The 24,755-nt window shown below is 41.0% G+C and overlaps 1 long non-coding RNA gene across 1 annotated transcript in view; it reads left to right on the top strand.

Annotated features, from left to right (window-relative positions):
- The window catches only part of LOC121066175, a 48,118-nt gene extending 32,126 nt beyond the window's left edge, over positions 1–15,992 (top strand). Inside the window, exon 3 of the long non-coding RNA XR_005817558.1 lies at positions 14,817–15,992. This is a non-coding gene — a long non-coding RNA (uncharacterized LOC121066175). The remainder of the gene's footprint in view (positions 1–14,816) is intronic.
- Positions 15,993–24,755: the final 8,763 nt, after the last annotated feature.

Here is a 24,755-nt window from a genome sequence, read left to right as displayed (position 1 = left end):
AAAAATCTTTTCTCCTTCTTTCTGGCTTGCAGCTCTCTGGGAAAATGACTCTTCTGGGTTGGGAGAGGGAGGATTGGCCATTCCTGTGCTAGAAGTTTCTCTTGCTCCAGAGCAGGCTCTTGGCGCAGGAACTGGTGGATGCTTCTCTTTAGCCTGTGTTATATGGAAAGTCAGACCACACGAGCATCAAGGTCCCTTCTGGCTTAAGTATGTTAATTGTTGTTCCTTCAGCTGTTTAAACAGGGAAATAGGTTGGTGTAACCTTTGCCCCTGTGTTCCCATCTCCCTTAGTGATCCTGATGTTTTCCCTCTTGTGGTTACCCCTTTGGGTGTTGCCTTTGGCTGAGTGCTCTGGGTCACACAGCTTTTGCATAACATTTGTCTCCTACTAGAGGCAAGAAATTTGTTTCCGTGTTTCTGAGTGTAAATTGTGGAGAATTATTCCAGATGCAGGCTAAGACAGGAAGAGTGTCTCAAAACCAGGTTCAGTGAAAAAAAAAAAAAAAAGAAAAAAAAAGAGGAGGCATCAAAACAATATGAAAGGAAATAAATTGGCATCACAACTCTTTGTGGGTCTCAGGACTCCTGGAGGAGGCCAGGTGTCTTGAGGTTTTGGTTCAAACAGTGCTCTCACTTTCATCGGCTTTTCTTTCAGCAGTTAAGGGCCTTTGCTTTACAGGATCTCTTAGCTCCAGTTCATATAGTATCAATGAAAGGTTTTACTCTGAAAGCCTGTCACTTCCATCTCACAGCTATGCTGGTATGGGCAGATGTGGTCTGCTACTATCATGCTAGTTATGGAGTTATTGACTGTGAACATCCAGGAAATTACATTTGTCCAGGTGCGTTGCCCTGGGAGGTGAATCAACCTCTGTCCTTTAGACTGCTTGGAAATCCAGGTAGCACCACTCTAGAATGATGATTCTTTTTCCAGCTTCTCTGTCCTGTACCCTTCACTAGAAAATCTTGAATATGTCGTCCATCTGTTTTGCACCAACTTGGAGCAGCATGGATGTTTGTCTGAATTTTCACACTGTCCTTCAAGACAAGTGACTGTGTTCTTACACTCTCCTGCTAGGCAAGGAACCATCCCTTGCCTTTTAGACATAGCTTGAAAATTCCCTTATCTTCAGAGATAATTGTCAATGTTTCTCACTAACTCTGTTCATATCATTTCTGATTCCAACTGGAAATCAGTAAGTCATGAAAAACAATTTATTTTCTAATCTGGAAAGAGCTTAGAGAAAAATATGCTGAGAGAAGGACTATGAGCACCATTCTTACAGCTTGTCTGTTTTAGTTTTGGGTTCTGTGTTAATTGCCTTCACCGCTTCTTAGCTTTATGTTTACTACTAATGTTTACTACTGCAGAAGACTGTATGAATTTAGCAAAAATATTTTTTCTAAAATATTATGCCTTGCTTTATTCTGAAATTTTTGTCTGATATACACAGCAATAGCTATGTCATAGTAAAGACAAGGAATGTGTAAGGAAAAAAATAAATGAAAGGAGACAGATAAAGCAACCTGCATTGTGCTTCAGTGGTGTTTACCCTGTTTTGACCTGTGCTCAGCTCCAGGAGCATTGCTGCTGGTGGTCTACAGCAGTGTAACAAGTCAAGATAGCAGGCACAGCCATGATGAAGGCTAGGGTGCAGTAGGAGAAGGAGTAAGGAAGTACCTTTCTGAGAATTCCACACGCAGAAATAACACTGAAGTTTTCTCTCTCTCTCTCTTTTTTTTTCTTTTTTTTCTTTTTTCTTTTTTTCTTCTTTTTTTTCCCTCTCATCACCCCTTAGACTTAACCAAAGGGAGGGGAAATATTAATTTAGAAGTTCAGAGAATGGACTTGCCTGACTCCATGCAAACCTGAATTCACAAGATGCCAACACAGCTTTGCAAGTCCAACACATTTAGGCATTCTTATCTTCAGATAAGAATTTTTAAAAATATATATTTTTTCTATTTGCCCATTGCTGCTTAGAAGCTAATACCAAGAAAGCAATTTTAGCAATTGATATATGTATATATTTTAATAATTCCTTCATGTACACCTTTTTGTAGTCCGGATTTTCTTCTGCATTTCTTATTTTCAAGAGTTTTAGTCTATTATATAATGGCACAATCAAATCAAAGAAAAAGGTAATGCTTATTTTCTGTATGCTGCATTTGAATAAAAGTAAGGTCATGGCAGAAAAGCAGATGAGACCTAAGGAATACATAAATCATCTGAAAAACCTGTAAGAAAATTCATTTTTAAATGGTTCAAAATCCTGAATGACTACAGATATTTGCACCATGAAAAGTCACTGAATTTTTTATAGGGATGTCTTATTTGTTTTCCAGATTTCAGATTTCTGGTTCTTGTGGCTGGACTCTGCTTATGTCAAAATCTCCTTCGCTTTGGATATATATGTCTAGTAATCCATTTGGGTAGTCCAAAGACAGATGAAGTCAACAGAAGTTGTTTCTGTTAATTGTAATCTGTAAAAGAGGATGTTTGTATACCATTCAGTGTTTTGGAGTCTGATCTGTATTTGCAATGCAAAAAAAGTATCTAAGTCCCCTTTATACTTCATTAATTCTTCTAGTTTTATTAGTTTCTTTAGAAAAGAAGCTATCTTCCTTTTGGCTTAGTCTATCTTTCATAAGAAAACCACTGCTATACCTGAATGCCAAGAAAACTGTGAATGTATTTTTCTGTGATAAATATTTAAAGGAAATAGAATTAAGCATTAAAAGTGAACTGACTGGACTAAATAATTAAAGGAAGCGTAAGAATTCTCTCCAGCATAGACACAATGTTTGAGATTTGAAGAGGACCATTCAGTTTCAAAATGAGACGTTTCCTCTTTTTGCCTGGTTCTTGCAGTGCTTCTTGCTTGCTGCTGGAACTAGATGTAGAAGGATGGATATACTGGGAGGAAAAAAGACACCTCTGGGAAGCACTTCTTGGCTAACTATGAAGTGCCAGGGAAATATACTTGTGAGATTATATCCTGGGGGCTTTACACCCTTAATCTATTTAAATTACAGAAGAATGCTGAGTCTTTGAGGGAGCTCATTGTGTCTCAGCCTATGAATTTCTCATATTCCCACTGCTACCAATAATCACATATGGAAAGAGTAGTTCTATTCTAAGGACAGTCTGATCTGAAGTTCATATCTGGGCTTCATCATTCATTTGCAACATAGCAGCCTGTGGCATGTTCCCCACTTTCCTGAAAGGTGCCTGAAATGACTCCCCTTTTTCTGTTCAAGAGGGAAAACAGGCAGACAGAAGAAGTAAAGGAAGAGATGCTTGGTTTCTCTCCATTACCCAGTGGCAAACATTTGTGTTCAGAAGTTTGGCTCTTTTCCCTTTAGCTCCTTTCCAAGGGAAGGGGAACTACCAGGAAGGGAAAGGAGAGTTACTTGTTCAGTCTGGTCTGTGTCCTATGGAAATGTGTGACTGGGTTAAGTCTTCCCAACTATAAGCAAAGTAAAAAGCCAGCTGCTTTCATTTCCAGCCAGTCAGCCTGGCCATAGTTCAGTTCCAACAGAAATACATCTTGTTGTAGGGGAAATTAACAACAAAATATTGACTGTGTTTAAAATAGTATAGATAGAGTACAGAACAGCCCTTAGTAAGGGGACTATATATTCCAAAATGGTGTAGCAATTTCTTTGCTGTTGTGGCAGACACCAGAGAGATGATGGCTTGACATTTTGGACAATGGTGGTCCAGCAAAGAGCCATCACAGCTATGGTGTGTCTTTCCCTCTGTGGATTTTAGTGTGAGCATGGTTTAATTTGTTGCTGTCCACCAGTGTTCTCTTATAGCAATCTGGAGAAAGGAAGTCATGTCACAGGAGTTACCTTCTTGAAGCTCTTTCTGAATCAGCGAGGATGGAAAGTAGATCTGTGTCTCCAAGAACCAGTCATAGAGAAGGCACTATGTAGCTTCCACTTCTGCCATGACTGCTATGATATCTTGATATCTCTGCCTTTGCTAGGCCCTCTCATTAATTCCCGAGAGCCTGTTGTCTAATACACATTCATCGCGAATGACAATGCACTAACCTTAAGGTACGAAGGAGGACTGCACATGAAGGATTACGAGAGACAGGGAGAGAGAGGGAAGGAATAGTTTTGCTGTGGGCATCGATGCAGGTGTGGTGCAGTGACTGTTGCTGTCATGAAAACTCAAGGGTCTCATTCCTGTGTTTAGACAAGACCCCAGAGACCAACAATAACTTTTTTTTAGGCGGGTTAACTGTGAGCAGAGCGTCGCTTTCCATTTATTCTGTGTATGGGATGGTTTAGGCACAAAAGCCGGAGAGGACAGGTTTTAGGTATAATATTGCTTCAGTGCCCAGGCAGGGGGTAATCCAGCCCCTGCCTTCAGACAAATTGGACTTGTGTGGGGCTGGATGCCCAGCTCTTTGAATCTTCTTGGCCCCATCTCCCTGGGCTGCTGCAGGCTTCTTGTCTCTGATCAGTTGAGGTCTTTGCTGAAAGCTGTTCCCCATTCTCCTGCATGGAGGAATCATCAGTATGTGTCCTGAGGTGAGTGAGATATTGCTCAGATTTCAACTTCACTCCTGTGTTATGAATGCAATTTGTTTTCTGCTGAAGATTTTGGAAAGTAGATCAATGACCATCCTTTAAAAAGAGCTATTACAAGGCTAAAAGAATTCCAGCAAGGAAGATGGTAACATCATTCAGCAAAAAGGGATCCTTACCGGACTCTCAATTACAACCATGCAACTTCACTAAAAGCAACAGAGCAGCGTTGGCATAAGAAATGGACAGTGCTGTCCATTTAACTTTTGAGGCTGGCAGGAGCTGAGCCAAAGATATACAGTTGTGGATATAAAGTGTCAGAGTTTGGATTAGACCTCTTCCTCTTTTCCATTGGGATGCTCAGGCAGTTGGTCATGACTTTCTTATGCTCAGCGATACTTCACCAGAAAAAAAAAAATACAACAAAAATGCAGCTGATGTCAGAGCTGCTGTGAGCTGGATGCGGCCAGGCAGAAACTCTGCCCCTTTATCTAACCTTTATCCATTTGGGAACTTTATTCTTTGAAGAGGAATATCTCGCTTTTCCATTTGCTGTATGCTGATAAAGCTATGAATTGCCTCCTTTGCTCTGAATTTTGAACAGTTCTGTTTTTTTTAAAGATCACCTTTTTTCTTTCCCTTCTGCTTCCACTTCCCTCAAAGTCCCCTGGCCATGATGAAATAACATTGGGCACAACCCAGGGAGAAAGAAGCAGTGCTGAAGTGTGTGTGTGCTTTGTGACTTTCCTGTGCTTTTATTTGGCATTGAGCTCTCCACGCAAGAAGAGAATTAAAATGACATGGAATTAGATTTATTTTTTTCTCCTCAAAGTTTCCCATCCTGAACTCCACTAAACAACTTTATTTATTTATTTATGTTCTGGAGTTGTCTCCCTGAGGACAAAGCCTATGGGTCGTACAGGATTGAATGTTGCGGTACTGCAGCATGCGTTGAAAATCATCCTAGCACACACTTGGGGGCAGTTGTGTTTTTCTGCGATTCAGTCAAACAGCTCTCTGAACTAGGAATCATTATCTTCAATTCTAATGGCTAACATGATGGCTAACGTGACAATTTGGGTGATAGTTACCTCTTGCTGCCTCGTGTGAATGCTAGATAGTTACCATACATGTGTGCCTGCAAGAGCAATTGCCTATTTTTTCTCTCTGGTGTTCGCGTACAGCTGTCAGAGACAGGGAAACAACTTCATTGTAAAAAAATGTGTAAACAGTTCGAATCTGGTGAAAGTACTTATGGCTTTGTATAAGCTGAAAACAATATCAACCCATGACTCAGAACAAAAATACGAATCCTAATTCAAAGCATGTATGTTTGCTAATAGGAAAAACTGAAAGCTGTCAAAGGAAAAAAAAACAAAAAACAGAGGCCCAAAAGAAACTCGGAAGAGGCGAGGGGAGCAGAGGATCAGCCAGAGAAGACTCATTTTGCTGCACAAAGCCCAATCCTGCTGTCGCTGGCCCGGCTTTCCTGGCTGGGAACTCTTGCCTGACGGGCGACCGCTGGCTGCTTGTGCCGCTTCCTGGGCACGGCTGGGGTTTGCTCCCCGCTGGCTGTCTCAGGGCTGTTTCCTCCTCCATGGCAGTAGTAGCAATGGCAGGAAACTCGAAGTGTAGGCACTAGCTTCAGGCAAGAGCTGACCCAGGCTACCTGCCTGCAGCTGAATGTGCTGGTGCTTCGTGAGGCAGGGAGCTCCCTGGGTGCTGCAGGAAAGGTTCCCGAGTTCAATCACACCTCCTTCTCCTTTCCCAAATTCAGTAGAGGGGTGGGGGTTATAAACTTGTGAACAGCATCAGCCCCTTGTGCCTGTGCCTGGCCTGCTCAAGTTAATTCATTTTTTGGCTCATTGCATTTTCTGCCCCATTACTAATTGCCTCTTGGGCTCTACTCATTGCCAGGGTTTCCTGTGACCGTCACAACAACACTAAATAAATGAACAAAATAAAAAGCAAGCCTTCTTCAAGAGCCTTCCCCAAGCCTTTTGCTTGTGTTAGTATTCCAACTGCGCCCAACAGGTAGGCATCTGCACTTACGTTATCTGTATTAATTAGACTGTAATACCCTTGGCACAAGACAAGGACAGGGACGCAAGAGAGTCTCTCCTGCAGCTCTCTGATAATTTATACCAACTGAAAGTCGGCTGCAATGTCTTTCTTAGTGCCACGTGTACCAATAGTGATGCATAAATAAGATTAATTTTTATTAGGCATTTTCCCTTCCTTCCAACTAATTAGCCCCTTCTCCACAATATCTGAGCCCTACACAGTATTTAATGAACGTTTCATAGCAGACTTCAGAGGCAGAATTACTATTATTCCCAGACAGGCTGGGTGTGTTGCCCATGGTGATGGGAGAAGTCTCTGATGGAGAGAAACATGAACTCAAGTTTCTCTTCCTCAAGGTCTATGTTTGTGCTCTAACCACTGAACCGTCCTGCTTACCAACTACATTTTGGTGTTTGGTGCTCCCTGGTTCTACACACCTATGTCTTATGCTGAACTTACATAAATACTTCAGGTATAAAACCTAATGGTAGCAATGATCTGTCCTCTGTATTAGGTTTCTTATCCTTGCAACACCAACGTTTCTTACAATCAGAGGGAAAAGGAAGGGAAACATGACTGACTTAAGGGATGAACTTGCCATGTTTTTCACTACAGCTGATTATTAATATAATCAGTTCAGTAGCAGAAGTACTACAGTTTTTTAAGCCCAACATGGATTAAGCCCAAGGTTTAGCCTTGGTCCTTGCTTGACAAGACTCTGATGGATCCTCATCCCGTGTTCCTGTTACTGTAATGGCAGGGCAGGTTTTGTTTTGCAGCCATTAGTACTTTGGTAATCAAAGCTCCTGCCATCCTGCATGCTGAGTGGGGGTGAGGGAGGGTGCTGAATCCACGTGATCCCAAGACCAGAGGATGGGCAGGAAGACTGTCCATAGGGTGGCACATAGTAGATGCTAGGTGCACTGGGGCTCTGGTTAGCCCTCAAGGCAGGATGCAGGTTTGGTCAGAGCAGGGCTTTTTGTCCCTGCTGCTCTTGCGGTGCTGTTAACATCATGTTTGGAGCCACTTTGGGAACTTGCACCATTGCCAAGGTCTTCACTTTGCTGCATTCTTCTGGTTAATAGAAATATTTAGCTGAAACATGAAGGCATTGTCTTTCCAAAAGGAAAACACACAGAAAAAGGTCCGATCTTTTTTTTTCTTTGGGCCTGATTGTCTCTGCTTGTTTATGGCTGCCACTAATTTGCTCGTTTGCTTGCTGGAAAATAGCTAATTAAAACCCACTTCAGCTAACAAGCTGACTGGGACCATGCAAATGTCACTCTGCTGTCTGCTATTTTCGTTTATACTTTACATTATTAGTGTTGTTTTTCCTCCCTCCATAGTAATAAACGCAAGGATAGATTTAGTACCCTCTTCACAGGTGTGTGCTTGTACATCAGCACATCATCCCGAGAAAAGTGCTGCTGTTTACTGCACTTCAGTACTTTGAGTGTTATTACCCCTGACAGTTAATGGTTTCAGACTACACTGCTTGTTAGCACTAGATTCTGAACAGCTTCATCTATCTTTTTGTTTTTACACTGACTGGTCACATTAAGTATATGTGTCTGAGCTATTAGTCCCGTCTGTTCATTGCATGCATTTCATTTGGTGCGTTTTTTCGCTAAAATTAGTATGTATGTCATCCATATACTTCAACACATCGACTTTTGTTATAATTATGCTGTCATCATTTTGCTTCCACACACTTGCTAATTTATTGTAGCTAAATTAGACCTAATATTAGCAATTTTGCAGCTGTTCCCATAGACCACGCTCAGCCATATATTTGTACATTGTTTGGTAATTGGATTTGAGGGCTCAGGAATGGACTATGGCACTTTTTAGAAACAAGGGAAAGATTTGAGGAAATGGGAGAAAAATAAAAAATACAAGCCCCAGAAGAGGCTTCAGGGGTGAATTTCTAGAGCCAGCTTAAAAGGTTTTCACATGGCCAAAAAAATCAGAGAGTTAGTGTACCAGATCACAAACTTTCTAAAAGGCATGTCACATTCAGGCAGGGGATTAGTCATCCCCCCTGAATATGCTTTTAATTTAACCGGGACTGGACCATGAAAAATCCCTGGAGACTTAAGGAGGGTCTTGGGAAATGGTTCTTACTGCAGCACATTAGAAATCTCCAGAAAAGGATCTTGGCATCAGAGGAGGATAGTCCGAGATGATTTCTTTAGGTTGAACTGTGGGTAGAGATGAGGGAAGGAAAATGGTTTCATTTAGGAGTGCTAGTTGCCCATCACTGGATACTGACACCCACCTCTTGCTGCTTAACCATCAGCATTAGTTGCTTAACTTCAGCTGATCTCACTCAATACAAGCAGAGAAGAATTTTTGTTTTGTTTTGCTTTGTTTTATTATTTTATTTTATTTTTTTTAATCATTTTTAAATAAGAAGGTAAAAATCAGGAAAGCAGAAGCTCTCATGCATCCTTCCTGCGGACAGGTTATTTTATTATCCAGTGGGTACAACTCCAACAAACAAAATTATGAGAGCCCACTGTTAAATGTTATAAGGCCTTTTTGTAAAACCCTTGGCCTTTTTGTAAGTAGTTTTCTGACATGATAGAAAACAAAATTGTGAGAGAGACTGTTAGACTGACACCACAGAATCAGTTAAGTTCCTAAACCAACAAAAGAAACTTAATCACTGAAGAGCATACCCTTAACCAAAATGGAGCTAAATGCTCTCTGCTCATGATACATATCCACCTGCTTAATAGTAATATTGTAATAAAATACAGTGCTACTGGCAGATGCACACACAAGTTTAAAAATAAGATAGTGAAATTAACAAAAAAAAAATAATAAAAGGGTATTTGCTCAGCTCTCATCTATAACATGGAGTTCTTTCCAACTCACTGCAAGCTGTTGCAGCAGGCTGCATTCTGCTCTGCTTCTCCCTCGGCCAAAGCTTAATTTCTGTTTGGAAAAGAATAGAGCAAAGTGACCTGCCAAAAAGTAGAGTGGCATAGGCCAAGTCATGTAAGAATTCAGGCCCTACAACTGTCTTGTGCAGGAAAGGAACTTGAAGGCCAAGAGCCAGGCAATTTAACACATTTTAAAATGATTGCAACTCATAAAAAATATTTAAAATAAATCCAGTTTAAAACAACTCCCCCCTCCACACACACTCACACACATAACACCATTAATAACCAAATGCTTGCCAGATGATATTCTCTTGTCCTGACAAAGCCTTTATTATCCTTCCATTCTTCCCAAATGTCAGGAAAATGGGTGCGCAGGCCTTGCAGCGGCTCGAACATCTACTGGATGCAACGATGGAGAAGTTGGTCATTTGGCAGATGTTTCCAGAAAATGCCGTGACCATGATCAGCGCATCTTACAGAAAAGAGGGAATTTTGTGCTTTGTTCATTTTTATTTATTTATTTATTTATTTATTTATATTTCATGACAAAGTTTTTTCTGGGCAAACTTCTTTTGGACTCCTTGATGTAGGGACCCAAGCAGATCAACCTCTTTCTTGTGTCTATCATAGGCACTCTTTTCCCCATTGCACAGTCCTAATTTTGATGTGATTTCTCACCCTCTGGTCTTTTCCTTCAGGGCGTGAGTGGACTTGTACAGCGGCATTTTTATCTCTTTTTTTTTTCTCTGGTCATTCACAGTTATGATTCATATTGCTGAGCAGTGTAGAAATATGTGTGCAAAAAGTACTTGTAGAGGAGATCAGATACATTAAAATATACATTTCAAGGTAAGCAGGAAAAGGAGAGATTTGGCAACGTTAAGTCTTAGCTTGTACATACTCTTTATTTTTTTTTCAGTACTTCACTGTAACATCTTTTCCATCAAGCTGCTAAAGACCTACTAAAAGGGTATAAAATGGAGTCATTAGCAGAAACTTGTTTAAGGTCTCCACACACATATGTGCTCTTCAGGTAGCTGGCTGGGCAGTGCTGTGAGGCTCTTATTTGGAAGCTGGAGCAATAAATGTCATGTCAGGGGCCAACTGTCTGTAATCACAGTTAGCAGGTTGAACAGACTTGTGAAAATATTTTCTTTATGTGAAGGGAGACACTGCACACTTTGCCACAGCAGAAGTTGCTAAACCTAATGTAATATGACAAGTCCTTTGGCAACAAAAGCCACATTTAATAGACACACTGCCTGTGAAATGGGAAAGACAAAAGCAGTTTTCCACACAAATGTCATCTCCTCTCTTTTGCACTATCCCTTGCCTCACCCTGCTCCCACACCCTTTGTTTCCCAGGTGACATTGGCCACACAGCGTGGTCTCCTTCTATGTCATCCTCAGCCATGTCCTCTTCCAGGTGCCCTACAACCTGGCCTTTGCCCTTCCACAGTCTTGCTAGTGATGCCCACCTTAATACGCCATCCTTGTGCCTAGAAATCCAACTGGCGGGGCAAGGGGTGCCCTTGGGCTGGGCCTTGCTCTGCTGGGAGGAAATTTGGCATGGAAGGGACCTGGCACACCTGGTGGATCCCCAGGAGCCTCCTGCCACCCTGCAAATGGAGGGTGCCTCTTCCACCCACCTGTGGCAGCTCACAATGAGATTTCCTTACCAGCTGGGCGGTCAGAAAGCATCCTTGAGTCAAAGGAAAGAAGGTGAACCAAAGCTGTTCCTGTGCAAACAAGAGTGGAGTGTGAACATACCCTCAGCCCTTCTCTGAAGCTTTTCAGTCTAATTCTCCACTGGTCGATCTGGTGGAAGAGGGCAGTGAAATGCGACCTGAGTCAGAGGTCTCTGCTTGCGGTGGTGTGATAGTGTTTTGCACTCACTCTGCACTGATGTAAATGATTGCATGAGGTGTGAGGCAGTGGAGAATCAGGTTCACGAGGGCAAATCATTAATGACTGTGCAACGTGAGTGCAACAGCAGTAACAGTGAAATCAAGACTTCCCTATTCAAAAGAGTTGTTCAGTCACTGAACTAACAAACCAGCAGTTTGAAAAGGAGATTCCCATATAAAAGTTCCTACCAGCACACAGGGTATTTTCTGGAGTGGCATTGCAGAGAATCAGAAGTCATGCTTTTGGGCCAGAACATCTTCCGTACCAACACACTTTCAGGTGAGAAATAAAAGGGGCCCATCAAGAGCTGTGGTTCTCAGCTTTCCCCTTCCTAAGAATTATTGCCGTGCCTCATGATGACTAGCAACAATACTTGAAGGCCTACAGGGAAGTGCAGCCCTCATCAGTTTACCTATCATCCATTCTTCCCTACCTATCTCTGCAGGACTTCTCTCCCCTTTGGCAACCTCCTTTTTCCTCAAGGGGTTTTGGGTGGCCAGCTATAGACAGAGGCTAACTTCATTGTTCAGTACGAGTAGCTCGGTAGGACAGGCACAGGGGCTCACAGTTGCTTTCTGGTCTTTTTTTTTTCATTGAATGCTCAAGGATTCAATCTTACAGAAAAGCAATAAAGAAATAAGAGTAAGCAAAGGATTTTAAAACTACTGCTACCTTTTCTTTCCTTCTTTCTTTCTTTCTTTCTTTCTTTCTTTCTTTCTTTCTTTCTTTCTTTCTTTCTTTCTTTCTTTCTTTCTTTCTTTTTCTTCTCTCTTCCCCCTCCCCCCCCCCCAACAATTTGGCTTCTTAATGAGGCGATGTCATTAAGAGGATAGGAACAAAGCATCTGTGAGGGTATATGAATGGGGGGAGGTCAAGAAAGTCTCTGCAGCAGGATGCCAGGCTGGCATTTCTTACTCTTGACTCATTCTGCTACATGTTACTCCACATGGAAGAATGCATTAGCAGTGACTGGAAAAGCAAGCATAGCATCCCTTGAACTGCAGATCATTTCTACGTTGCACTGACTATAATAGGTAGATGAGTTGATTTAACAGTGAGAGTGTATAGTGTATAATGCTCTATTTCTTTAAAGCTGTTGCAGGGAAAATCAACAGATAAATTAGAAAAGAATTCGGGCCCAAACATAATCAATGAGAAAAGTAACAGATTGGTACTCGAGGTAACAGTGTTTGTTTGACTTGAATGATTTAAGGATACTAAGGAATAAAATCACAAGCAACGTACATTTTCCTCCAGGTTTTATCTGATATCAGGCTTTGCTGTCTCTGTTTTAAAATCAGGGTGCAGACATTTCCAGCTTCCTCTTTTGTCGCAGTCTGCTCACCAGACTTCCAGGCTCACTCAGGAGCACAGCATGTTGGTCCCCCACTGCTTGCACCTACGCCACTTTCTGTAGCTCATTCAAAGGCCAGTGGTCTACAGAGTTTGACATTGATGCAGGGCAAGGTTTGTATCAAGGTGTCTGCCAGCAGTACATCAGTGCAAGATAAAGCTGGAAAGTGCAGGAATGAATAGATGCTTGAGCTGATTCATATTTAGATCACATCACCCACTTATAACATTATTTTCACCATGATAGCTTCTTAAGCAGTTTTCAACCCCTTCTCGTAGCCCACAGCTGCACGTTGAAAATGACATTTTCAGAATGGCTCCTAGTCACTTTCAATGGACACACAGATTTATAGCCTGTGCTGCAGAGGTAGTATTTTTTGCTGACCTCACTTTGCTTCTTAAAGCTCAGGTGGACCCTGGAAACATTTCACGTTCTTTACTGGTTAAAGCAATAGCATTAATGTTGCCATCCTAATATTTTAGACATCTGCAACTGTATTGTTTTTACCAAAGGAATGACATTCGTTTTAGATATCATTTCTGTACATAAATGTATAACAAATTGTTTAGTGATACTAGGGTAGTAACTTTTTTTTCCCTAACAAACCACCCAAATGACTGAACCCATGTAGTTAATTAGAATCGATCTCGCATTTTAGCACCAGGAAGTGCATAATGGAAGATAAGATTGATTGTAGCGTAGGATCACTTCATTTAAAGACTGCTAATAGGCTAAAATGACAGAACCAATCTAAAATTATAATTTCAGAATCAATATAATTTTTATAACATTGTCAAATCTAAAAAATTAATCTAAATTTATGCTGTGAAACCAGCAAATCCTTCTTAGCTATTATAATGAAATGAACCAACATTTTATTATATTACTTCTTTAAATAGAAAAAAAAAAGCTTCTTTATTGGCATGGTATTCATGGCAGCAGACTAGATAACCAGGCTTTCAGTTTGGGAGGTATCTCTTCATTTCCTGCTTGGGGCGAGAGTCGGAAGGAACTTTAACCTTCCCTCTTTCCATCATAGACCCATTTTTCTACGTTATTAAACCACCATAAAAATGCGAGAGCAGGCTTCATTTCAGAAGAGACCAGGACCAGAAGGAGACTAGCACTTCAGGAAGGAATTCAGGTTTGTTAACAAAGCTGTAGTAGAAGCATTGTCCTCCTAGTTCTGCACTGTGCCCTCAGAAGAAACATGGATCCAGTTTCTCCAAAAGAAAGAAAAGGACAGTGGCAGTAGTTTAGAGACCAGCATTTGTCTTTCCTCACTTACTCATTCTGAGAGTAGGGCCTGACTAACAACCACACTGCCAATACTGATACCAAGGATTTTGGTGGGTTCTGCCACTGCAGAAGCCAAAAAATAGCTGTTAGCACGGCTTCATGCACATTGCTGTTTCTTTGAATGTCAAGTGTTCAGGTTGTTCTACACTTCCCCATCCCTCTCCTTGTTTCTTTTTTTTTTTTTTTTTTTTTATTAATTTCTCTGCAGAACTCATAGTGACTTATAACCTGTAAGTTCATAACCACTCTTGTATCCCAAGATGTATGGTGGTCAGTGGTCAGAAGAGTTCCCCTGCTGCTTCCAGCTGCAGGGCTCACCTAGGGCTGTGGACCATGCCTCTTCCACTTGACCTCCTTGACACCTGCAGATCCCCTGGGAGCTTTAGCAGCCCTGGCCACTGCAGATCAGGGCTCTTTGCACTCTTGAGTCCCTCTTGAAGCCCCTCATGTCCCTCCCAAAGAGAGCTGGAAGCACTACTAGGGGAGAACAGCATTGCTGCTCTTCAATAACCTCTGAGTAGAGTCAAACCACACTCAGAGTAGCCCCTCACTGTGAATTACTTCTGTATGCTTTCGAACTGATATTAATGTCATTGGCAGTAGCCTTGTCTTCAGTGCTTTACATTGCCTTAGGATGAAGCTGTTCTTTCCAGTGGTAATTGCCCTGTACAACCTTCTTCCTCTTCATGGTAAAGTCCAGGCTAATGGCAGAGTTTCTTTGTGAACTCACAAGTACATGTGAACTTTTCTTTCAGGCAAAGCAATTCCCTGGCCCTTGCACACAGGAGCAGCAGTGATGCACAGGCCAAGCCCATCCTGAATTCATTTTGCAGTGATCTGGAGGTGAAGCTGAGCATGTCTGAGCGGGACCTGCACACAGGAGCTGACCCTGAGACGGCAGTAATTACTACAGGAGAGAGCTGGAGAGCACATGTACCGAGACCCCAAAGAACACTTTGGAGAGCTTTGTGTTTCTTGGAGGTTTAATATATTATAATCTGATTCAGCACAAGCCAGGCTGGGAATAAAAGAGAAATGCAGAAAGACTAATGATTTGAAGCGCAGGGGGAAGTGGAAGGAAAACAGCACTTCTAAGTGCATTTTTTTTCCTTTTATGCAAGATCTGACTGGGACCAGGCAGAGAGAGCAAAGAGCTTCTGTGAGTTAACACAGAAGTGAAACAGTACATTAAAGAGGCTTTATTTGCTCCTTAGAGTCTTCTTTTGATTTTTAATATCTCTGAGACTTGTCAGGGAGAAAATGGACAAAGACATCAGATTCCAGGTCTTGAGCAGAGCTCCAGGACTTGAGACTTCAACAAAATGAAAAAAAATCACATCCAGAAAAAGTTAATGACCTTACCCTTAAGTGCTGCAAAACAACAACCAGAAGCAAGCTGGTCCACCTGCTATGGAAGTCTCCAGTGTTGGCTAGACCAGTGCTTCAGGCTGACCCCGGCATACCTCTAAATTTCTGGTTGAATTATTTCATCTGGATCCAGAAAGGAGGTGAGTGTGGAGTAAGCCTGGTTTAGAGCCCTGGGCCCACAGCCTGTGTCCAGGTCTCCGTGTCCAAATGCTGGTTGTAGGTGTTAGGGAAAGAGATATCAGGGGGCTTCCTGGCTCTACCAGGCCTTGCAAAGGATGTGGTCTCGGTTCAGTAGGCGTGTAGCTGAAAAGCCCTGAAGCTACTTCAGCTTGGTAGCCAGGAGAGAGCCTCAAAGTCTGCAAGAACCCTGCAGAATGCAATATTTACAATGGAACATAAAGAAAACAGGTGCTTCTGCTAAGTCATGCCAGACCACGGAGGAAGCAAGCAGTCTTTGGAAGCACAACTCCATTTGAAAGCAGCCAGGGATCACTGCAAAGTGTGGACATCTATTGGACATCTATTTTCTCATTCTTTTCTATTTATTTTCCATTGATAGCTTCATGAGGAACAGGCTGCACTACTGTAGCCTAGAGACTGCAAAAATGTTGGCTGTCTCTAAACAACATAGGCCTTAATTTGAGTCAAGTATGGGAAAACTTGTGCTTTCATAATTATGGGTGGAATTCATTGTGATAAAACATAAATGCAGCTTGTATTTCTAGGTTAAAAGTCACTAGAGTAAGTTGTTAATTTGTCCATATTTACAGTCTGATTTAGGATAAGGAAGTGACTGCCATGAAAAGAATGCGTAGAGAATACATTGAGAAGATTAGCTATTTTTAAGTTGTTGATTTCTGCTGAGTGTGAATCCTATGTCCATTACTTAATCTGCAAGACTGCCACCATTCTTCCCAGTGAGGACTCCCACACATATCCTGTTTTCCACATTTCTGTGAGAACATCTGTTTGTGGTTCCTCCAGCAGATTTTGAAAATATGAAAGTCACTCACGACGGGGTTTTCCATCGTGACCCAAACCTAAGACTGCCCAATCCAGAAGAGGACCAATGACTTTCGTCACCCAGAGAACCTGGATACATCTACTGCAACTTATGGTTCTAAAGGTGGAAACTGAAGCAGGATAAGGTAGAAATGACCCATTGCTAAAATGAGGATCGTTGAGACCTCAGCAAAACTAGGCTGCCTTTTCCAGCAGATCCATCAGAGTAAGCAAACAGGAAAGATGATGGTCTGCTCCATCCCACCCATCCTGTTACTGGCGTAGCAATCCTGCTTGGATCCTGACTTCTGCTCATGCCTCTGATGCTTGCCTACATACGTGTGCATTAAGAACATCAGGAAAAGAAGCGAAAGTTTAGAACACTCTCTGTAACTCTCTCTCCCTTTCTCTTAATTTTCCCGAGGAAACTCATATTTTCCTTTGAAACATGAGTGTATAGACATGGAATGGAGAAAACGGGTTTATCAGCAGTTCTCAGAAGGCAGTGGCAGTCCCCTCCTGCTTTGCTCCAGTCTGTCAGCTCTAGCTAGAAAGATGATCCAGGGTTGAAAAGCATTCACAGTCCCAAAGTTGTTACTATGATTGATATAACCATCACTTCTCTGATGCATCTGTAGAAGAAAAGGGTTCACTCTCTAGACCACCCACTTCACAGAAAAAAATACCCGGCATGCTCTTGCATTCAGCAAGGTGTCTGAAGGCACTGTATCTCCAGTCTGACTGCTAGACTGAACAATACTGGCAAAGTAGGAGCTGGCCCCAGACCATGTGTCTAGATCAGGTGTTCTCAGCATCTGCTTTGCTGCTATCCTATGCTGCAAGAAAATCACTTCAGGATGCTGTGAAGCCCCTACGAAAGCAAGAGTATTATGCCCGGGAGTTTTCTCCTACAAATTATTTAATTGGTGGAAGAAAATAATTTTTCAAACCCCAAACCTCCTGCAGGTGTTTATGTTTTATTTTCAACATGGATAAAACTTCTCATCCAAACTAGGATTAGAGTCTCTTTCACCCTGAATGAGAGCTTGAGGTGTTAGTCACTTGATTCAGTGACTTGAGTCTCAATCTTTTATGTTGTAAATATGTGTCTGAAGCTCCAGGTGGGTGGTTATTCTCAAGTGGATGTTTCACAGCCTCTCCTGTTGTGTCCCAGATAACAGTTCTCCAGTACATTTCTGGATATTTTGAAATGGCAGGACAGTCTCTAGTCCTCACAAATGAAAGCTTTCACGAGGCGTGGGATGATTCTGCTGTGGAAGAAGGAAGGACCCCCTTTTTTTTGTTGTTTTAAAAACATCTCAGGATGTTTGGTGGGATGGCTAAACTGTTCTCCCACAGCTCTTGTTTTGATAGTTTGAAATCTATTTGTAATCTTCAAAGCGATAACTTGCTTCCTGAGGGCTTTCATTAACCACAGTAATGTCACAAGAACCAGTGGCTGAGCGTGAAAGCCCCATGTATTCAATTTAGAAGCAAGGCATGTATTTTTAATAGCGCCAGTGACTGGCAGAAATCTTCACAGGTAGAGATGACTTTCCCAAATCTTGATATCATGTGTCCTAGTCTGAGTATCTAGCAGGAGTATATACATTAGTGAACCTGATATGAGCATAATAATGCAAAACTCTGCTTTGTAATAGCCAGAAGATAGGATCAGAAATCTCTACATCCCTCAACCTTGCTTCTGGGGAGTTCTTCATACACTGCACTGTTATCAGTGAATGCGGGGTGTATCTGAGGCTGTGGGCACACGCCTATACTGCTCCACATGCATCAGCTGGACTGTGTGCTTCCACGCACACTAAGTGACGGCGGAGCAGCTGTGCACTGCAGGACCAGACAACCAAATGCTCACCTTAAAATCTATGCGATGATACAAGTACATGTTTGTGCTGCACAGGTAGATGTTGAAATAATTCTCTCCTCCCCACACCTTCTCCACTGTATGCTACAACAAAGATCCTCTTATCTGGATGATAAGGAAATCCAAATAGGACCAGGAGGAAATTCCTCAGTTATTAAGACAATAGTTTTGTCCTGTCATGCCATTTACAAGCATGTCAATTAACCTATCCTGGAAACATTGCAAGGGATAGGTACCTGTGTAATGTAACCCAAGTTTAAGAAGGCAGGGGGTAATTAGGGCAGGTGGTTTTTAATTATCACTGAAATCAGCCCTTGCAAGGCCCCCCAGTCATCTCCAGGTTAATGGTCATCAGTGTATGCTGAGTCAGCAAAATCCTCACGCTCAGCTTCGCCAGGGGCTCCTGATGGGCTGAGGCTAGCTCTTTTTGCTGGATGTGCTGAACTTCTCTCTGAAGCCAGGATGATTAGAAGAGAAAAGCAATCTACAGTCCTAATCAAGCTCACAGGAACACACCTTCCAGATTTTTGGAGACGAGGTATTTGTTACCTCCTGTCCTCTGGCATGGTAGCAGTTTAATGAAAGGCTGCATATTTTTCTGTTAGCAGCTCAACCACTTAATTCTTAAGTTCCTTCAGAGCTCTCAGATGTATGCCATCTGGTCATGGTGACTTGTTGCTCTTTAATTTGTGAATTTGTTCCAGCACTTCCAGTTTTGACACCTCAATTTCTGACAGAGTCTCATCTTTATTACTTGAAAAGAATAGCTCAGAGGGCTGTCTCTCTCTCTCCTGCATGCATTTTCTTGTAACTTCAATTTCATTAATACACTTTTAACTTAAAGCAGAATTTACAGCTTTTCCCAATATGCCATCTCTCCACCTCCTACCCTTCCTGCAACATTTTACAGTGCTATATTTTTATTAAAAGGAAACATATCTGAAAACTACGTGGAATTTGTGCAGAAGGTAACCAGTACCTTTCCTATCGTATACAAAGTTCTGAAAGTCAGTTGGAAGGAACATTTCGTCTGTCTCATCCACCAAAGACATATTATTAATTCTTAAAAATAGGGGATTGGACAGCCTATTTAAACACGTCTAGAATGCCTCTTCATGGCCCAATGTTATTTATTTATGTATCATAAATAATATCTATTATTTACGCTCTATTTGCATTCCAGGTTTTCAGGGAAGTTGAGTCCCCACTGTAACACACGTTCTACAAGCACATGGCTAGAGGCAATTCCTCTTCCGAGGAATTTACAAATAGAGAAGACAAATGGCTAAGAGCAGACAACATGCAAAGAAGTTGTCAAAGAAGAATGTCTTTATGGTTACATTTTTAATGGATTTTCCTCACACATACAACATCCTCTGCCCTCCTTCACCCCTTGTTTCTCCAGACATCTGCCCCACCTGTCTTTGTCAGGATTTTCTAATATGCTTTATTTCCATCCTTTCCCCACTGCAGGAAGATGCAACAGCAAGAACCTTGGCAGTGCAGTACACCAGCTCATGCCAGCCTTTTTTTCCTCTTCCTGGGATGCTGAAGTGGCTTTCAAGCTTCCTTTGCTCATGGGGCTGGGGGCAGGAGGCTTGCCTGCTTTGCTCCCTTCCTTCTGTCCCCAAGAACACAGGTGGCACGGTGACAGCACTGTCCTAGGAGCAGAAAAATATCTGGAAAATGTCCTTGTCTTTCAGCCACAGCAGCATGGGAGCTGAAGGGAAGGCTGCTCTGCTGCTTCCTGTCTCCATACTTTCAAGCATCAGGAAACTTTCCTGGCACGCCCATCACAAGCCTCCAAAATGGGCTGGCCAGAAGGAGCAGCTATGGACGGGCACGAAAAGGGCAGAAACTTGAACCTGCTCTTTACTTCTTTATTAAATCTAGGAAGTGACAGAAGCACGCTCCCCTCCTGACAAAGTCTGAGGGTCTCTAGTGACATTTATGTCACTGGAAAGGCATATAATATGTACACTGAGATTTAATTTTATCTTAATGAAACAATATACATATAAAACTATCCATTAAATATAAAACAGTGAAGTAATTTGCAAATTTTCCTACGGCATAATAAATTAAGCATGGAGAGCACTAAGGAATGCAATTTGCAGTCATTTATAATGCAGTGTTTTATGTTAATAATTCAAAATCACATGCTATTTGGAGACACTTCTAATTAATGTATTTATGAAATTGTGAACTGTGACTGTTTTGGTTCCATTTAGCTAAACATTTCAACAGAATGCGCTTGCTGTTGTTTTGTGTTTGCTTAATGGCACCAGCAAGCATCAAATGTACAACTGGGGAAAGTTGGGGGTGGTATCTGTTGCAGCTTTTTTTATGTGTATGTGTTTTTGTCTGTGTGCTGTATACATGCATGTGATTACAGTCCTCATCTCACCAAGGAGAGGGAAGTTCTGCAATAATTTGAGGAGGAAATAAGGAAAGGAAAGTTTTATGGATGAATAATTAATTGCAAGAAAAGTTCAGTACCTTCCTAAAGAATTGCTAAAATATTCAGTACTTTTCACGTAGCAGATCTGTATACACTGACATTTCTCCTGACTGGTTAATTATGACTGATACAGCTCGTAAATTCGTATTCATACTTTTATTTCAATATTATTCAGCTTTTTCATCATACTAAGTATTTGTCGTGCTGCTTCTTTATCAGAACACTGTGATTCCCCAGAAAGTTACTCTCCTGAGAGGAGGCTTGCAGAGATTTGGGGGTATTGCGAAATTTCAAGTACAAGTTAAGAAAAAATGCACGTATCAGAATTTTTAGTAAATTATTACAAGTCATGGTCCTGGTTTCGAAAATGTCTCGAAATAAATGGTTTTCTAGGCATATGCAGAGCCAGATGCCAACAGTACTCTGTTGTGGCTCTGCAAAGGAAAGTGAGGGTAAAACTCTTGAAATAATTTTCAACAATCAATATTTCACTCAGGAAAAAAAGAAAAAAAAAAAGAAAGAAAACCTGAAACTCCTCAAACCCATCATAAAGACTTCTGAAAAGTCTAAGACACCATACATGGCCCCATCCACATTCCAAAACTGTTCTGAGACTTCAGCGGCTGCTAAACCAAAATCATAATTCTCCTAGTAATTTCAAAGCTCACTTGCAGATCAGTAACTCCATGGTTTATTTCACCACTGTGATTTCTGTATGATTGTTGTTCTTTTTCTTTCTCGGTTGCTTGCCTTTTTTTGCCTTTTTTTTTCTTTTTTTTTCTTTTTTTTCTTTTTTTTTCTTTTTTTTCTTTTTTTTCTTTTTTTCTTTTTTTTCTTTTTTTTCTTTTTTTTCTTTTTTTTTAAACAAAAAACAAAACAAAAAAACAACCAACTTGGGACAATATGTATATGGGTGGGAAAATATTTTAAAATTCTCATGACCTTTAACTGTGGTCTTGGAAATTGACCAATGTAATCATTAGACTGAGAATTAAAGCTGTATTTTGACCACTTCGTATGATTTACATTTTAAACAATGTAGGAACTGTTATGATTTAGGAGGCAATATCAGCGTCTAGGACCTATCTCCCTGTTACTTGCCATCATCTGCCTTGTGGTACTGAGTCTTTTTTATTTCTTTGGTATCAAATAACAGATATTGGCAACACAATAGATTAGCTGAGGGATAATCTTTTCAATCATACTGTAATAACCTGCTTCTTCAAATGAAAAGTATACCCTTATCTTACCAGTTTTATCTACTACACATGCATTCAGAAAAAGTCCCTATATTTATGTATTTGTCTGCTTCTGTTTCTAGTCCCAGACTAAAATCGAATTGTCAGGAATTAAAGAACATAAAGATTCAGCTTTGGGTCGTGTTTTAGGTGAGTTATATTACTTGAATATCTTTTCTTGCTGGATTTTTACCTAGAATCTGTTTTTCACTAAATGAGATGGATTTGGGGAAAATTCCACAAATGAGGTTCACATTTCTGGGTGAAAATTTGTATCCAAGCTATGCTGTTTCAGAACACCTTTAGTTTTAAAAAGCTTGCAATGCCAATCACAGAGACCAAAGACATTGGAAATGTCTGTGGTGCATCAGTACAGGATTTATGGCAATGCTGCATACTGGGAGACATCCTGTGAGATGTGGGACATATGGAATAGATGTGCTGTGGACTTTTCTGACTAATCAGCTATTACCTGTTTGCCAGCAACCATGGTGGTCTGGTACAGTGATCCAGATATATTTTGAGCTTTATGTTCCCAGGTTTATGGCTGAATCTGAATTTTATGGTTTATGCCCATCTCTAAAATTAATTTACAGTAACACAAAAGGAAAGTGCCCTTGCTTTTCCTTCCAGTTTGAATGCAACATTTTCAATTTACTGTGAGGCACAGCTTCTGTTTCAGCCCTGGAGTATTTCACAAGATTATGGAAGACTTGTTTTGAAAATCCTATCTCCAGTGGTGGGAAAATGGAAAACTTTGGAATATGTGCAATTTTCTTTTTTCTTGTAATTGTTTTGGTGTAATTTATAGGACTAGATCTACAGCTGCCTGTAGATGCTACTTACTAGAAGTACTCTAAAGCAAAAAAAGCTGAAAACACAGATACAAACTGCTCTGTCTAAAGTAATGTTGTCATTTTAATAGTAAGTTTGTCTGAAAGTTATGTTTTTCTTTTCTAAAACACACAGGCAAAAATCAAGAGTACACATATCAAAACCAGCTCAGTAACAACTTCTGGGAATGATTAAAAACCCGTGCCTTTACAATTTGTATGTAATATCATGTGGTGGTTTTTTTTTTGTTTTGTTTTGTTTTTCTTCACATTTTACTATCACAGTGTAGGAATTGTTTGTGTGCCTGAATGTAGGTACTTCTGCACATATCAAGCAAGACTTAAATTAGCCAACATGTTCTGAAAAAAATAAGCACAACAAGCAAATCTAATAAGGATGTCTTACTGAACTCTACAAAGTGGCATGTGAGAATTATCTTTCATAAAATGTTAGGGATCGACAGAGAGGATGTGATTCTTAAATTGCTTTGGCTGATTTGAAAATTCGGCAGAGAAGCTACTGTTCCTTGGCATTTATTAATGGCATCCTTATTTCCTCCAGGATTTTTATCTGGCGATTTACTTAGATTTCATCAGGGATATTTCTGTAGGTACAGTGTTCTCCTTCTGGAGAGCTCTGTTACTTTATGTCCTTCTCAACTGGATGACTTTTCAAAATGGAAGGCGCCAAAGCCTTCAGGCCTTCAAAGATACCAAACATATGGACTTGAAAGGCACAAAAGAAATATGGGAAACTGAAGTAAGACAACTTGGGCTGGAAGAAGACATGCCTGTCCTCATAACTTCACACACAACAGTAATTCTCATCAGCAAGATACTCTGGAGGAAGAACAAGAGCATAAGCATACTCCAGAGTTAAAGTATGGAAAAGGAATAAGAATTATTGCAAACCACCTTGATAGACTTGGAGTAATCCAAGAACAGATCTTGAGAAGGGGAAAGTTATGGGGGTCTGAACTGGCTGGAGACTGGATAAGAAGCAGAAGCTCTAGGTCTCTTCTGTCACAGGAACCCAGAAAAACCCCACATATAAATACAAGAAGTTCGGGGGGGGGGTTGGTACATCACTACCACAAAAAGGTAAATTAACCAACCGATAAAAGGAAATTCAGCACCTGCTGCAAGGGCAGCATGGTAAGAAGTACAGGATTTCGCCACTGAGCTTAATCCATCTCCCACTGAGTTCCCTGGGAATTGAATTCAGCCTTTTCAAGTCAGAGCAAAGGAAGTTTTCCAAGCTGTTCTCAATGTTTTTATTGCAACAAACAAAGCTACTGGGTAAGGCATAAGCAAAGAAAATAAATAAATAAATAAATAAATAAATAAAAAGCAGATACAGTAATTACCAGTCTAGTAGCAGGCAACAACAAAAAAATGCACACATCTTCTGCTGAATCACCAAGCATTAATTTCAGCAGCGTTTGTGACCCACTGCATGTGCTTGCCACATACATAGTATGAAGGAGGTTTACTAGACTGAGTATTTCATGAAAATGGACCTTCAAGTGCCAGGTTTCTAATATTCTTGGGAAGAGAAGTCAGGTAATCTGAGGAGGAGTATTAAGGGCCAGATTTTCTGTGATTAAGCCCCATGGGCCACTCTGAAATAGCTGGGATCTGGCCTGTGGTCGCTACTGGCAAGGAGCACAGTGAGCTTAGCAAGAGCCTCTTTTTTGAGACTGTGGCACTTGAAAAACTCTTGAGGTAAATAACATTTTCCACATGCCATTTAGTTACTGGGGCACTTGAGAAAATATCTTTGAGACCATTAACCAAACTTGAAAAACTGGGGAAAACCACTGAATTGATACCCTGCTCTGCATTATCACAGAATCACAGAATCACAGAATCGTCTAGGTTGGAAGAGACCTCCAAGATCATCTAGT

This window comes from Cygnus olor, chromosome 2, assembly GCF_009769625.2.
Source record: "Cygnus olor isolate bCygOlo1 chromosome 2, bCygOlo1.pri.v2, whole genome shotgun sequence".
Lineage (NCBI taxonomy): Eukaryota > Metazoa > Chordata > Aves > Anseriformes > Anatidae > Cygnus > Cygnus olor.
This window is presented reverse-complemented; position numbering and strand designations above follow the sequence as displayed.